This window comes from Phasianus colchicus, chromosome 4 (assembly GCF_987193195.1).
Source record: "Phasianus colchicus chromosome 4, bPhaCol1.hap1.1, whole genome shotgun sequence".
Taxonomy (NCBI): Eukaryota; Metazoa; Chordata; class Aves; order Galliformes; family Phasianidae; genus Phasianus; species Phasianus colchicus.
Genome location: NC_143439.1, coordinates 70,574,189 through 70,590,144, shown reverse-complemented (window position 1 = coordinate 70,590,144; position 15,956 = coordinate 70,574,189). Strand labels below are relative to the sequence as shown.

The 15,956-nt window shown below is 44.8% G+C and overlaps 1 protein-coding gene across 4 annotated transcripts in view; it reads left to right on the top strand.

Annotated features, from left to right (window-relative positions):
- Positions 1 to 15,956, top strand: part of GFRA4 (GDNF family receptor alpha 4) — a 75,632-nt gene that overhangs the window by 31,233 nt on the left and 28,443 nt on the right. The window contains exon 1 of one of the 4 annotated variants that reach the window (XM_090139913.1): positions 9,995 to 10,980. The exons of the other annotated variants lie outside the window; for them this stretch is intronic. The gene's annotated coding sequence lies outside the window, so the exon portion shown is untranslated. Of the gene's footprint in view, positions 1 to 9,994; positions 10,981 to 15,956 lie in introns of those variants that run through there. 4 annotated transcript variants of the gene reach the window in all.

Sequence of the window (15,956 nt, the reverse complement as noted above, 5' to 3'; positions counted from 1 at the left end):
TCTGGAATTATTTGCTTAGGACCGTTGTCATTTTTGGTCCCGGATGAGGAATATTGCTATTTTTCTCCCCCAGAAGCATTTATCAACTCACTTAAGCTTTAGAAATCCAACAGGGAGCCAATGCATCATGGCATGTTACTGGTAGTTTCTTCTATGGAGTTCAGAACGATCCTAGGATTTTTGCTGGAAATAGAAGCAGCAGTTCCTACCCCAAACACATCATTTTCTAAGTACCTAAATGTTCCCTGACTCAAATAGTGGAAATTGTAGCAATCTTGCAAGGCCCCAGCTTTGCAAAACTGCCCCGTGGGGTGGTTTTCTATTTGGCACCAAGTCTTCACAATGGTGCCTGTGCACCATGATTGCATCCACAAGGAGGTAACCCATCTCAGCATAGAGCCCTGGATCTCAAACAGCTGGGAGACAGCAGAATGAGGAGGGGTGAGGGAGAGATGGTCTGGAAAGCCAAATTGAGCACAAAGAAGACAAACAAAACAAAGCTTTCTACTCGTGTAAAAAGTGTGAAAAGTCACTGAGTGACCCACGCACACTTGGAGAGTGTGGAAGGGAGGAATGCTGCTGTCCTGGGATGAAATCAAGTCATAGAAATGTGAATGTAAGCAAACCAGTTGATTTCCAGTGGCCAGGAGAAAATAAAAACAAATGAAAAAAAAAAAAAGAGTGAAAACACTAAAAAAGAACCCCACCAAAATATATCTACCAACGAGAATTTGATTGGCACGTAAATAAATATGGGCATCTCCAGCTGCAGTCCCAGCTCCCCAGCTCAATGTTCAGCTCTTTATCTCCGTATTTATGAAGGATCTCTGCTGATTCACGTCTGCCCAAGTTCTGGCTCATCACTTTGAAATGGCCAGCGTTCCTTTAAAAGATAATCAGCACCTCCACAAGCTTTTCTTCCTCCTATACACCTTCCCACCAGGATAAAAGATTCCCTTGCATAATAATTGGCCAAAATGGAAATTGCACACGTTCTTTTCCCTAAGGTATGCACAGCTGAGCATCTGTGGTCTCAGCTGGGAAGTTCGATTTTATTCAGCCATTCAACCCGGGTGCTCAATAAAAAATGCAAGAGCGACAACAACCAAAAAAAAAATCAGAAATCAAAGGGCAAAGGAAGGTAATACTGCTGCCAGCTAAACAGCTCCTTTTAAGCTGGGCTCCGTCCTTTCCCTTCTGAAGGGGAACAATGTCGTTACTAAAGCCAGATGAGAGGGAGAGATGGGATCCCGGGTGTGTGGGGCTGGAGTGGTTTGCAGAGATAAGATTTGATTTCCAGAGCCAGAGGCTGGAGCTTTGTTATTGCAGAAGGGTGTGCGTGTGCTGGGGGAGGCAGTGGCGAGGTGGGGGCACACTTCTTCCCTTGGTGATCGACCAGAGGCAGACCCAGCTGTTAAAAAAGAGATTACTTCAGTGATTTTTGGGGGGAGGATGAGAATTTGGTTTAAAAGCTTTCTTTCTTTATTAGGAAGAGGTGGAGGTCCTGGTGATGTAACAACCCCAGTAACCTGTTTGCCTTCCCAAAGCATTCAAAGTGCGTGGAGCATCACTGTGTAGACAGACAGATCCTTCCCAGTCTCTCCGCTGGTTATAATGGATGCTGAGACAGCTGTGCAGCCCTTCAGATCTGCTCAGTGATGCTGAACTCCGTGTTTCAGCCTCAAACTGATGAAAGAAATCCCTTCTTGCTGGTGACAACAGGGATTTCTTGGTCCTACTGGCTGGTGGAGGCTGGAGGGACATTCTGCCAGTGATGCTGGGGGTGGTTGGCCTGTTATTGCTGTGAAGGGTCTGGAGCACAAGTCTTATGGGAGCAGCTGAGGGAAATGGGATGGGTCAGTTTGGAGAAGAGGAAGCTCAGGGGAGACCTTATAGCTCTCTACAAGTCACTGAAAGGAGGTTGGAGGGTCGGCCTCTATTTCCAAGCCACCAGCAATGGGACAAGAGGTGATGGCTTCAAGTTGTGCCAGGAGGGATTCAGGTTGGATATGAGGACATGGTGAGATTCTAATCCTACGAAATTGTGACAGCTACCAAAGCAGACATTGGTATGAGACAATAAGAACCTGCTGGACACTGGAGGGTGTAACATTCAGACACCTTCCTGCATTCATAAAATTGGGGTCAATAACACCATTACTGATGCTAACTACTGCAGCCCCATTTCCCAGAGCACCAGCTGTAATAAAATAGCTCCCCAAATGTCAGCCTGAGCATAAAGGATATTAGAAACCTAATGGAGCGCATTCATAGTTCTAATTTTGAGTAAAATATCAGCAAACAACTGGATACTTTGACAGGGCTGTTTAATAATTAGGCAAGGATGCAAGAGACAGGATCTGGGTTGCTGCTGAAAATGAGGCAGGGTTTAAGATGAGGGAAGTGGAGAGAGCCTTTTGCAAAGGTATTTTGAGACTAAATGTTCCTGGAAGAGGGCTGCAGAAAATGTCCCTGGATATAGACTCAATGTTCAGATTTGATGGTGAGCTTGCTGCACTGATTGCCCAGGGAGGAGACTGACAGAACAAGATGTTGGTGAATAAGCTAAGTTTAAATAGGAACTTCGTCATGTTTGCTTTCATCTGAATCTTAGAATCATAGAATGGCTTGGGTTGGAAGGGACCTCAAGGATCATGAAGCTCCAACCCCCCTGCTGCATGCAGGGCCACCAACCTCCCCATTTCACAGCAGCCCAGGCTGCCCAGGGCCCCATCCAACCTGGCCTTGAACACCTCCAGGGATGGACGGGGCATCCACAGCCTCTCTGGGCAGCTGTTCCAGCACCTCACCACTCTCTCTGTAAACAACTTCCCCCTGACATCCAACCTCAATCTGCCCTCCCTCAACTTGAAATCATTCCCCTTGTTCTGCTGTTATCTACCCTTTCAAAGAGTTGATTCCCCTCCTGTTTGTGGGCTCCCTTCAGGTACTGAAGGCTGCAATGAGGTCACCCCACAGCCTTCTTTTCTCCAGGCTGAACAAGCCCAGCTCCCTCAGCCTGTCCTCATAGGGGAGGTGCTGCAGCCCCCTGATCATCTTTGTGGCCCTCCTCTGGACTCTCTCCAACAGTTCCTGTCTTTCTTGTATTGGGAGTCCCAGACTTGAAATTTGTTTTTTTTACATCAAAAACCTCACTTACCCTCTTCAAGTAAAAAGCTACAAGAGGCAGAGCCATCCTATCACCTGGGCAATGAGGAAGTCCCAGCAGCTTTGAGCCAGAAACATGAAAACCTATCTTTATAACCCAGCTTTGACAGTCTCTTGAATCCTCCTCATCCCTTCATTTCTGTGCTTCTCTGACTGCTGCCATCCCGCTGTGTGACTCTATCAAACTGTTTGGTGAGATGTGTAGAAATATGAGAAGTTTTCCTCATCCTACCTGGAGTTGTTGCAGTTGTATAGAATCACAGAATCACAGAATCATTAAAGTTGGAAAAGACCACTAAGATCCCCAAATCCAAGAGTCAAGCCATTCCCATCACGCCCACTGACCGCATCCCTTGGTGCCACATCCACCCTTTTCCTGAAAGTGAATATCTGAACATGAATATCTGTTAGATATCATGTCAGATATCATGTAACAGATATCTGACAGATAGAAAGATGTCTGAGAAGATCCCATTGGATTCTTAGGGTACCATTGTCCCTATTCTATCCGGTGCAGCGCCAGCTGGACTTCAGAACAGGCAACCAGGTGACATGACCTGCTCTTGCCACCATTGATTGCGCTTGTGACAACTTCTGTGACACTTCTGACAACATCAGCGGAGCTCATCTGCTGGTATCCTTGGCCCTGTTCCAGCAGTAATAATTATGTCTCCCCACATTCCTCCCGTAGTCTCAATTAGAAACAATTTTCTTCTTTGCTTCCTGACCCGAACAGTTGTCTCGATTAGTTGTGCAATGTTGATTAAACAAGCCAGTTCCTATAGACGGTTGGAGAGGGCTTGGGAATCCATGGGGATTCGAGCACTGATGGAATGCACAATATTAATAGAAATCAATAGAATTAATGGATTAATTCCATACTAATACATAGTGCTGGAGAAGAAGTTAGGCTAATGAAAATGCATGTATTCCCTAAACTCTTTCATTTGCATCAGATGATTCATCCACTACTGCTTCTTTCAAACAATATTAATGAGATTAAAAGCACATTTGCTAAATGCACATGACCAAGAGGGGGAAGGGAGTGCAAACTTGCTCCCAGGGAGCCCTGCTGTATCCAGTTCTCTAAGCAAAGTATCCTCTCTGTACCTGGCTTTTTGCAGGTTAGTTAACAAGCAGAGGGAAACTGAGGATCTGTAGTAAAGGGGGAATTTTCCATGCTGAAGTCTGTGCTACAACTTGCCTTGCATCAGATTTAATTTTCTTATACTAGATTGACTCACTGAAAAACAGTTATAAGGTTTTACCTCCTCTGGTACTGGCTTGTGATTGTCAGTGGGTCTGAGAGTACAATGGGGTAGTAGTTGCAGATATCTGAGGCTGCAGTAAGAAATGCATATTTCTCATACAGCTGGACATCCCTGGCTATCATTTGCCCCATCCCTTAGCACAGACCGAATGGAAATTTTTGCAGAATGCTGTTGCTTCTGCTGGAGAAGAGGTGCAGGTAGATATGGCTGCAGCCTTGAGCAGCTGAGGGATCATCCATCCATTGCAAAGGGCAAGATCAGGAGTTGCATTTGCTTTGCATAAAGCCTGTGATCAGATGCTGAAGTCACTGGGTGCACCAAGGGCTGGGTTCCATGTGCTGTACAGCATACACAGCATTGCATGTGCTATAGAATGCGTTCACACTATTGCACCCTCACAATCAAACAGCATTTTGGCTGTGTCCCTGTGTGGTCGCTCTGATAAAAGAGCCCTTTGTAGGCTGCATCCAAAGGCCACCCAGGCAGCTTGCAACTAAAGAGCATCACTTCAAAAACAAGGCAATTGTTTGCTATGGGGCTGCCCAGATGTTGGCTGTGGGGCATCCTCAGCCCTATGACCAAACCCACTGAGCAGGCATTTATTCTAACTGAGCAGAACAGGTTGCAAAACCTTTGGAGTTTGTTTTTCCTCTGTGGGAAATATTGACAAAACCAGAGGCAAGAGAGGCACTCACGCTGAATTTTTTTGGCAAAAGAGAAAACGGTTTTGGCTGCAAACGAGGTGATTTGGATCCTGAACTGCATCTGTAGAGCATGCTGGGAGAGGAAATCCAGCTGTGAAACTCAGAGCAGAACTGAGCCCGATTACAGGACTGAGCACGGCCACAGTTCAGTAGTTCATTGTCCACATTCATCTTGGTCTGAGGACATTTGGGTTTTCAATTTGAAGGTAAAAACATCCTTCCCTTTGTCTGTGCATCATCTCCACTTACTCTGTGCAAGCTCATTTTACTTCTACATTCCTCTCCCTCAAACTGGAAAAGGAAACAGTTTAGTGTGGACAAAAAGCCGTACTGAAAGCACAGTGTCCCACATCTCCAGTTTTCCTTAAATCTCCATTCCACCTCCACTTCCAATTAAAAAATGCCTTGTTTTGACCCTAAGCTATCTCAGCACATGCTTAAAACTGAATGCAGTTATCAGAGCTGATGCCAACATACAGATGGATTAACTCTTTACTGGCAACAGCAGATTTTTCTAAAACATTTGCTGCTTGGGGTGACATTTTCTCCTCAAAATAGGCCTTGCCCAAAGCAAAACATAGGAAAAAGGTTGAGGACTTGTTTAGAGAATGTGAAGAAGCTCCCTCTTTTTTGGTCTAAATGAGATTTTTAGCCTGGGTCCCATTCCCCAGTCATGCACATATAAAGTCAATGCAGTTATTTTCCTTAATTTACTAAAAGTGCCATTGATTTCCTGCTTGATCTATTGTTCTTCTGGACCTGAGCACCACTGTGTTTTTCACATAATGAGCTCTATATTCAGAAGCACTTATGTGATGTGGGCACCTCATTTCCATGGGTGTTTTACGACTGTAGGAGCATGTGTATCCCAGGCTTTGTATAAATTATTAGATCATGGGAAATCTTTCATTGCTGTTTCCATTGGTGTACCTTGACCTGTCCCACCAAAGGCTCACCACAAGTTGCTCTTTACTTTGAGCCACCCTTTGTCTCTGTAGGAAGAAAACTTGGATGTACTGCCTAGAAGAATCTAGGCAACATTCAGGCCAGGAATGCACGTTCCTCTGATTGTGTGTTCTTTCTCTTGATGACATATGAGTTAATTAGCAGTGTGCAAGTGTACAAATTTACCTTCACTGTGGCTACATTGAGTGGTAACTGCTGGGATTACTCATGGGTGGAATATCTTCTTGTGCATGAAGTCACATCTGTGTGTTGTCAGGACTGCAACAAGATTCAACACTTGAGAGGTCTCTACATCATCACCTGGATATGAGCAGGGTGCTTCCAAAAAGAAGCTGCTGCTTTCTCCACTCCCAAGCCAAAATTCATGATCCCACATGCAATCCAGTCATCATATATCATCACAGAATGGCTTGGGTTGGAAGGAACATTAAAGTTCCAACTCTCTGCTGTGGGCAGAGTTGTCAACCACCAGGTCAGGTTGCCCAGAGTCCCATCCATGGCCTTGAGCACCTTCAGGGAAGGGGCACCTATAGCTCTTGCTGGGACCTCATTGCCCTCTGAGTAAAGAATTTCCTCCAACACCTGATGTACATCTCTCCTCTATTAGTTTAAAATCGTTCCCCTTGTGCTACATCACTGTGTGATAAAAAAGTCAGTCTCCCAATGACCTTAAAGTGGTGACACCAGGGTAGAGTGTAGCTCGTGGTCTGTGAGCTCCGTGTGACTGATAAGAGTTGGCTCCGGTGCTGCAAAGAGCAGGATGTGACAGACACACTCACTGCACGATTTTCCTGCTGCTGAACGTAGCTCAGTCTGCTCTCGGAGCAGCCAAACATCTGCAGTGCTCAGCAGGAGGTCACTCTGCACTACTTCACCACATACAGCCCTTTGTAAATAAGGGGCAGACGAGAAACCGACTGTCCTGATTTTCATTGTCATATCATTTACTTCTGATTTGCAGCACAACAACGACATCACTGCATATTCAGAGCAGAGACTGTGCAATAACCTTGCTGGTAGGACCTGAGGCTCCAGAGGGGGAGGGTGGACATTGGTGGCCCTGTCTGTAGTGGGGGGAGGGAGGGTAGGAGCTTGATGATCCTTGAGGTCCCTTCCAACCCAAGCCATCCAATGATTCTATGAGACTATGACTCTATGAAGAGGAACAGAGCTGTCCAGTCACACCAGCAAATCACTCAACCCATGAAGGATGTCTTTAATCTCTTATTTGTCTTGAATATTTTTGCTACGCTACTGATTTCACTGCAGAATTCACACCAGCAAAACGAGACCAGTGTCTGTTCTTTGCATACTAGAGGCATCTATTAGCAAAAATCCAGAGTCACCAGGCTGAGCTCTGTGGAATTACTGCAGCTTTAAAGTTGTGTAACTGCGATTAAAACCTTGTCCTTACATTAATTCATATTTCATGGGCCTGTTTTGGATGTTTCACACTGTGACTCCGCTGGGGAAATTCCAGCTGCATGTTCTAGATTCACGAGCTGTTTTATTTTGTCATCTATTCAGTCTGTTGTCACTGTGGCTACTCACTCAAAGGAGAGGAGAATTATAGCATCGTTCCCCTGGGCTGCTGTAAATCAGCACAGCTTCAGGAGAGCAGTCTGAGTCAGTCGCATCCTGGCCCCTTGTCTCATGGAATTGGGAATTTTTTGGCATTACAAGAAGCTGGAAATGCACAAGCAGCAAAAAATTTAGCACAAAATTCCCCCCCAGAAAGTGATCTAAAGAGGGGCTGTTTGACAGAGTTGGAGGTAGATGGAGAGTAATGGTGCCCAGTTCAGGACGTGGAGCTGGTGAACAAATAAGCTTGCAATCTGCCTAAAATCTTGAGAATTTAGTTTGGGGAATCTGTCTCTAAAGGCAACTCGATGATCTTAAAAATAAGTAAACTTCCAGCCAAGCAGAATCCTGCAGCCCATCAGTGTTATCCCAAGAATGTTCTTGCAGTGGCATTCTTGAAATCTGGACATTTATAGGAAATTAAAATTCCCTTCCTAGAAGAAACCATGAAGAAAGGGCATTAGAATCCAAGACCAGGCTTGGTATTGACATTCAGGCACCTTCCATAACATTACGATTGGGAAATGATTTTCAGTTTCCTCTGGCCAGTAGGAATGGGTTATCTGGAATGGTCAGAGTTGGAAGGGACCCTTAAGGCCATCTGGTCCAACTCCTCTGCAATGAACAGGAACATCCACAGCTCCATCAGGTGTTCACAGCCCTGTCCAGTGTGACTTTGAATTTATGTGTAGTATTATATTTGACTCTTTGCACTATCCTGCATCACTGGTGGAAAGGTGATGCAGTTCAATGCTTGGGTCCTAACCATTAGCTGGACTTGCAGGAGATAAAGAACACTTGAAGACCATTTTTGCTGAGCCCAGAAGAACTAAATGGGCTAGGAAGAAGTTCAACATTCCTCCTAGTTAGTCTGTCCCCAGGAAAATGCCCCACAAAAGCTGCAGGAAAACTGGAATTGGCTGCTTGTGAAATGAGCATTTCAGACTGGATGTCTCTGATGTCCGTGGTGTGAGACAGAAGCACCATGAAAGAAAGCAGATCCAGGTCCAAATGCAGTAAAAAAAAAACAGATTGAAATGATCAAAAGCCCCTCAAGGATGTAAGAGCTTCAATCTCATTTCATTAGGCACTTCTGAAACGTCTCCGTTAGCACCAGAGGCTCTCTGTGCCCCAGTGCACATCATGTCGATGGCACTGATATCTGTTCCTGGGCACAGTCAGGCTATGTGAGCAAACCTCCTTGGCCCAGGTAAATCAGCCATGGATAGACATAGTCCTGTGCCCAGAACTAGGCATAAAACCATTACAGAATCACAGAATTGCCAGGGTTGGAAGGGACCTGAAGGATCATGAATCTCCAACCCCCCTGCCACACGCAGGGCCACCAACCATCCCACCTAATGCTAGACCAGGCTGCCCAGGGCCCCATCCAACCTGGCCTTGAACACCTCCAGGGATGGGGCATCCACAGCTTCTCTGGGCAGCTGTTCCAGCACCTCACCACTCTCTCTGTAAAGAATTTCCCCCTGACATCCAACCTAAATCTCCCTTCCCTCAACTTAAAACCATTTCCCCTTGTCCTGCTGTCACTCACCCTTTCAAAGAGTTGATTCCCCTAAAACCATTAGATAGCATCCAAAGGAAGGCAGAGGGGCAGGCCACGACAGATCCAAGGCTGTCCATACTATTTAATTCCTTTCCCCTGGTGCATATCCATTCTGATACGGTCTTTCATTGCACGATTGAAGATATTGATATCGACACGATAACAATCTGTAGCGTGGAGGTATTGAGTAACTGGAGGCACAGATCCTCAGCACAGATGCGCAAGGAAGGCAGCTGCAATGAGCTTTTCCTTCAGCTGAACACAAGGTCAGGCTTCTAGGGTGGGAGGAAAAAACTCATCCCTTCTCACAGAATGAGGATATTTTGGCAGCGGGAGAAGGATTTAGAGGCCATGGTGAACAAGAAATCCTGATGGTTTGCTCAGAATAAGATGACTGCAGGGCTGAAGCCCTGCGTGGACACAGAAAGAGAAGCTCTGTGCTGGTGGAGATCGGATGAGCTGGATTGGATGCCACCAAAGTGGAGACAGGAACCCTCCATGTACCTGAGGGCAGCTTTTGAGCCATGGAATCAGTGGAGAAAAGAGCTGCAGAAATTATTGGTAATTCTGCAATAATTTGTAATTCCAGGGCCAGAGGTTTTGAGGAAAAAAGCTTGTTGCAGAAGGGAGGTGTGTGGTATAGAGACTTTTTGTCAGAGGTTTTTCAACAGAAGGAAAAGCCTGAAAAGCATTACTTTCTTTTTCCTTTTTTTCTTTTATTTTTTTCAAACCTCCCAAAGAAAGCAATGACAAGAAGCAGGGGGAGAATTTGGTCCAGATGCAACCAAAGGAGCCAAAAGAAGCATATTTTTTGCAAGAAGGGTAATTAACCATTGGAACAAACTACCCACAATAACAGATTTCTTTGTCTCTCGAGGTCTTCCAAAAGAAGGGTGGGTGCTTCTATGGAAAAGGCACATGAGCCAAAGAGAAATTACAGGGGCCATTACCACTGCAAGCGGATGCAGTCCTCTGAGCTGTGCTATGGAGGAGGTCAGCTCAGCCTCCTGGCCTCTGAACTTGTGAATCATACAGTCCTTTGGCTTTCAGGAGGGCCCCTGTCTCACTCATGCACGCAGCACTGACGGATTTAATCAACTTCTTGCTGACAGCAGCAGAACAGCACTGCTCATGCATCCTGGCTGTAATGCAGATCCTGATAGGAGAGCCACCAAGCTCCAGACCTTTCCCCTCTTCTGTTCCCTTGGTGACTTTTGCTCTTAAAACCTGACACTGACCCACTTCTAAGCTGCGCATAACAGCTCTGTTCTGCCTCATGGCCACATCCATTATCTGCAAAACCATCAGCCTCCTACAGTTCCAGAGCCTTGCCTAATTTGCTGCCTCTCCTTGGTCCCATTTGCTCTGTAACAGCTGCCAACAACTCACTATGAGACCACACAAGCTTGCATCCACACCGACATCCTAAACTCGTCCATCATCTGCATTTCCAGCAGGATCCTCCTTTGAGATTGCACCCTGCTATTCAAAGAATCATGGAGTCATTAAGCTTGGAGAAAGCCTCTGGGATCACCAAGGCTGGCCATCAACCTACCACCATTATTACCTACTAAACCACATCCCTCAGTGACACACTCCCACTGTTCTAGAACACCTCCAGTGATTCCACCACCTCCCTGGGCGGCTGTGCCAGTGCATCATGACTCTTGGAGAATAAATTTTTCCTAATATCCAACCTGAGATGGATGGATCCAGTCTGGAGGTAGGCTCAGGCCCATTCCATTCTGGCTGTAATCTCTTTGACATGATTTCTTTGTGTGTGGATAGCAATCTTCCTTTCCCAAGGGTGCTGTGCTCACCATGTCTTTTGATGGTTCCCAACCTTCTGCATCAGGACCTTTCTGCTATTGAGTATGGCAGTAGTGTTGGAGCTCAGATCTTCCTTGGGCACTGGGAACTTTGAGTTCATCCACAGCTGAAAAAACGTTTTTAAGATGAAAAGCTGCTGCTGCAGCCCTTTGTCTTATTGTTTATCTCCACACACAGCCAGGGATGCTGGCCCCTGTCTGCAGTAGGGTTTGCAGTGTGGAGTATGACTCTATAAGGTGAAAAGCAGCAGAGGATCTGAACTTGACTGGTGGTGTTGTCCCTGGCGGAGTCCCAAGCAGCTCTGAACTACTTTTCCCCACGTGATGGAGGAAGGGATCCTCACATCCAGATGCTGGCACAAATGTGCATTGCCTTCAGCAGGATGGAACAGGGTTGAGAGAGAGCTCAATGTACGGTGACGTGGGGAAAGGAGGGTTATTGAAATAACAAATGCCATTCGAGGAGAGCTATGATTAGCTGGACTCCATGCAGACTGTTAGAGGAATGCTGAACTTTATTACTTCTGGCCTTTTCTGCTGCCTCTGGTCTGCTCAAACTTCGTGACGCTTAACGTCAGATTAAACATTAAACTTCTCTAAACTGGCCAAATGAAGTCAAAAGAGAGCTGGGGGGAGAGACCAACCACACTGTTACTTACCTTGATTAGATGATAGAAAGTGTGATTTCCCTTTAAAGGTGCTGTCAATCTAAGGGTGTGAAATTCACTGATGTGCAATAGAGTTTTTAATTGTCCACATGTTCCTGTAAACCTTCATAATCAATTTCCCTTATGCTCATCTCTTCTATTATCCATCATCATCACCTCTTCTCAGCTCTCCCCAGCAAGCAATTCTGAATTTTGGGTTTGTTTGCAACCTGGTAACCTTCCCCCTGCCTACCCCAATATGAAACCTACTGAAAATATGATATAAATAATTGCATGTGTACTGCAGCCAACTTGAAGCCTGTAATTACATTTTGGGATTTTGCTCTTGTCTCTGGGTGGACTCTCGCTTCACAAAAGTAACAGAAGCCTTCAAGCAAGTTACTGGACCTTTGTACAGATCAAGTTATCTTGGATTACAAGATCATTTCTTACAGCAAAATTCTGCTTTGATTATTTGAGCTGAGACCAAAAACAGATTTCCAGGACAGAAATAGGGAGGGCATAAGGAGAAAGTTCAGCATGAAAGTTCAAACCTTGCTTAATAACTTATTATTATTTAATTTCCTTCCATCCCCTGGGATCTCTAGGATGGAAGGAATGTAATTGCCATAAATGCAGGTCTAATTCAGGTGAAGACATTCTAACTTTAGGACCATGTTTCCTTCTGTGGAGTTTCAGAAGTGTTGCTTTCCCAGGGGACCCAGCCTTCATGGCAGACGACACTACTGGCACTTTGCTGCACTGTGAAAGTCCAACCCACCCTGGGCAATCTCTACCTCTTTGTATCTGGTTCCAAATGCTTTATTTAATTCCTGACACAAGCCAGAGGTCTCCTCTTTTATTATCTTGCTACTTCCCCCAGCAATGGGGTTGTTTGACACCTGGGCCTTATATTTTTACTGCCATCTCACTTTGTTTCAGAGCATCTTCAAGCAAACATCCTGCTCCCATTTGACCAGGATTAATCTCCTGTAACTTCATATACGTGCCTACCTAGAGTTGAATGGATGCCCCACTTAATGCTCTACGTTATTATCAATTTCCAGTTACTACATCAGAAATATGCTTTCTTCCCTCAGGACTGGATTGGGTAGATAGTGATAGGACAAGGGGGAATGGTTTTGAATTGAGACAGGAGAGGTTTAGGTTGGATATTAGGAGGAGGTTTTTCACACAGAGGGTGGTGATGCACTGGAACAGGTTGCCCAAGGAGGTTGTGGATGCCCCATCCCTGCAGGCATTCAAGGCCAGGCTGGATGTGGCTCTGGGCAGCCTGGTCTGCTGGTTGGTGACCCTGCACATAGCAGGGGGCTGGGCCTAGATGATCATTGTGGTCCTTTTTAACCCAGGCCATTCTATGATTCTATTAATGTGTCATATCTGCAGTCCTACTCATGACTCAGGTGCCTTAGAACACTGAGCATCCTTACATTGGCTTCTATAGTAACAGTCCTTTAGGACTGTAGATACATAGCTGAGATGAGAATGACCAAATTAATGCAAGATGATTCCCATCCTCTTCCACTGGAAGATGATGATTCGCCCTCCTATAGCGAATGAAGGTTTGCTTTTTATTGTATATGGTATTTTTTAACACACTGCCCCATATTCCTTTATCTGCCCATTTCTATTTGCCTCCTGCCCTGTGCCTTGACTCAGCATCTGTAGGGAAAGTGAATCTGACATCTCGTTTTTGGAACAACTGTGAGACATGGCAAGTTTTTCTTTTCTCTCTTTCTCACTGATTGTTTCCACTGTTTCCTTGTTCTGTGGCCTCCACGTTGGATTTATGCCTTTCATTACTAACAGTTAGCTGGATGAAATATCTTTCACACTCCCTTTTATGAGACATATTTGAAAAGTCTTGCCAAACTGCTTAGATCTTACCCCATACTCCAGATACAAGGCCTGCATTCTTCCAAAGGTAGATTATTAACCCAAGTTGGATGCTTGAAATAGCACCTCTATGCCAAAGTTGCAGTCAGCTCCTGATGTTCTGAGCAATGTTGATACACATAATAAGAAGCATTCCAGTGTGGAAAGGTGTATCAATACTCAGACTGGATTTATTATGGGACTGTGTCAGTATAGACTACACCACAGTGCTGGTTTGGGATGAGGAGTGTGGATTTAGGTCAATTTTGCTTTACTCATGGCATGTCTCAATTTCTAAATCCTTAATTTTACAGCATCAGTGTCCTTTTAATGTTTTGCTTGCTTTAGTACAGGTTCTCAAGGTTTTATTTTTATCTTTTCCAGAACAGCCTCCATTTTCCCTCCACCATGTCCAGCCTTGTGTTTTCTGCCTGTCTCTCTCCTTCAGCCTTGTTGGCTTTGGGGGCAATCACATCTAAGTGAGATTCCTTCCTCTCTCCCTGTAGTTAATGTAGGCATAGAAGTGTCTTCACTTCAGTATCCTCTATCACAGAGTTATATCCTAGAATCATAGAATGGCCTGGGTTGAAAAGGGATGAGGGGAAATGGCCTTAAGTTGCACCAGAGTAAGTTTAGGTTGGATATCAAGAAGAACTCCTTTACAGAAAGGGTTGTTAAGCACTGGAATTGGCTCCCCAGGGAGGTGGTTGAGTCACCATCCCTGGATGTGTTTAAAAACCATTTGGATGTGGTGGTCAGGGCAATGATTTAGAGGAGGGTTGTTAGAGTTAGAATAGGATGGTCAGGTTGTGCTTGGACTCGATGATCTTCAACCTGAGCAATTCTGATTCTAAGATCTACCTTTCTCTTGGAAACCTCCAGGGATGGTGGAGTCCCTGGATGGTGGTGGAAGAGTCCACCACTTCCCTGGGCAGGAAGATGTGTATATAAATAGCGTCTACTTATATGCATATTTATATTTAAATGCAGACATACATCTATATAAAGTTGTATATATTGCCACATACCTAAATCCTTCATCGCTGATCATTTCTCACTTCTTTTTCTCTTCCTTTCCTCTTCAGACAGAAACTTCTCCTATTTTCCCAGCTTGGCTTCCTTCTCTAATCTCAGTTTCTGCCTTATTCAGCCTCAGTTACATTTCAGGCTTGCAAACTCCAGCCTTCATGTTTAACTTCTCTTGTCAGAAGCAAAAAAAGTAGTCTGGGCACAAGAAGAAAGGATGATAGTTGGGTGCAATGACCTGGACTGATACAGACATGTACACAATTTTGTCTTTGAACCTAAGGTTGCCTGGAAAAGCGCCACTGGAGGATATATTTTGGAACCCTGTGGTTTCATAAAGTCAGGACAAGGATCTCTGTTCCTTGATTTTAATCATCATTCATCTTCATAAAACTTCGGGGAAGGGGGGGGGTTGGGGACTAGCTTTTGTTTGAATGGATTTTGTGACTTCCAGAGAAAACAGAGGCAGGGGAGTATAATTGAGAGGTTGTTTAGTGCCAAATTCATCTTAAAGCAGGGAATGCAAATCACATAGCAAGTGTTGAATTATATATGATTAAAACTGCTTCAGCCCTTGCAAAGAAAAATAAAAAAGAGAACCTTTTTATTCAGCAGTTAATCATGTACAAAGAAAAAAAGTGGGTAGAACAAAAATGAACTTAATCACAGAAAAAGGGGTCACAGTTTGCTGCTTGACATATGGCTGGGTTCTCTATCATGACAGTGCGATGCAGAACGCGCTGTCATTACAGTGTTTTAAAGAGGCACATTAAGAAGGGAGTTCGCTGATAAATGACCCTTTAAAAATGGGAGAGATTCACTTCTCAGAAATGAATGTTCCAGGTTTGTGCAGTCCATCTTGGATGCTCTTGTATTTTGCAAGCTAGGCAGGGTGGGAAGTTTTTTCAGTGCTTTGTTAGATGTCTTGATGTATAGGATAGAAAAGAGTGCGTTGAACCTAATGAAGGCATGGTGCTAACACTGTTCCATTTTGCTAACTGTTGTTAGCCTAACATTAGGTCAAACTCAACATCACAGGTCCAAAAAGTGACAGAGATCAAAAAAAGAAAATCCAGTTTTCTCTTTGTTTCTCTACAGTGTGAATGGTAACCTGAAAATTGTCCTGGCCCCTGATGAACCAGCAGTGTTGACATGCTTTTAGGATTGTTTGATTGAGTGGGCATCGTGGGTCCCTTGGAGAGCTTGTTGAACTTCATGTACTGAGTCCTCTGCCTTTGAAGGCATTGCACTTGTTATGCTATTGGCAGGAGTGTGCAAGGGGATGCTACGTGCTCTGCTTT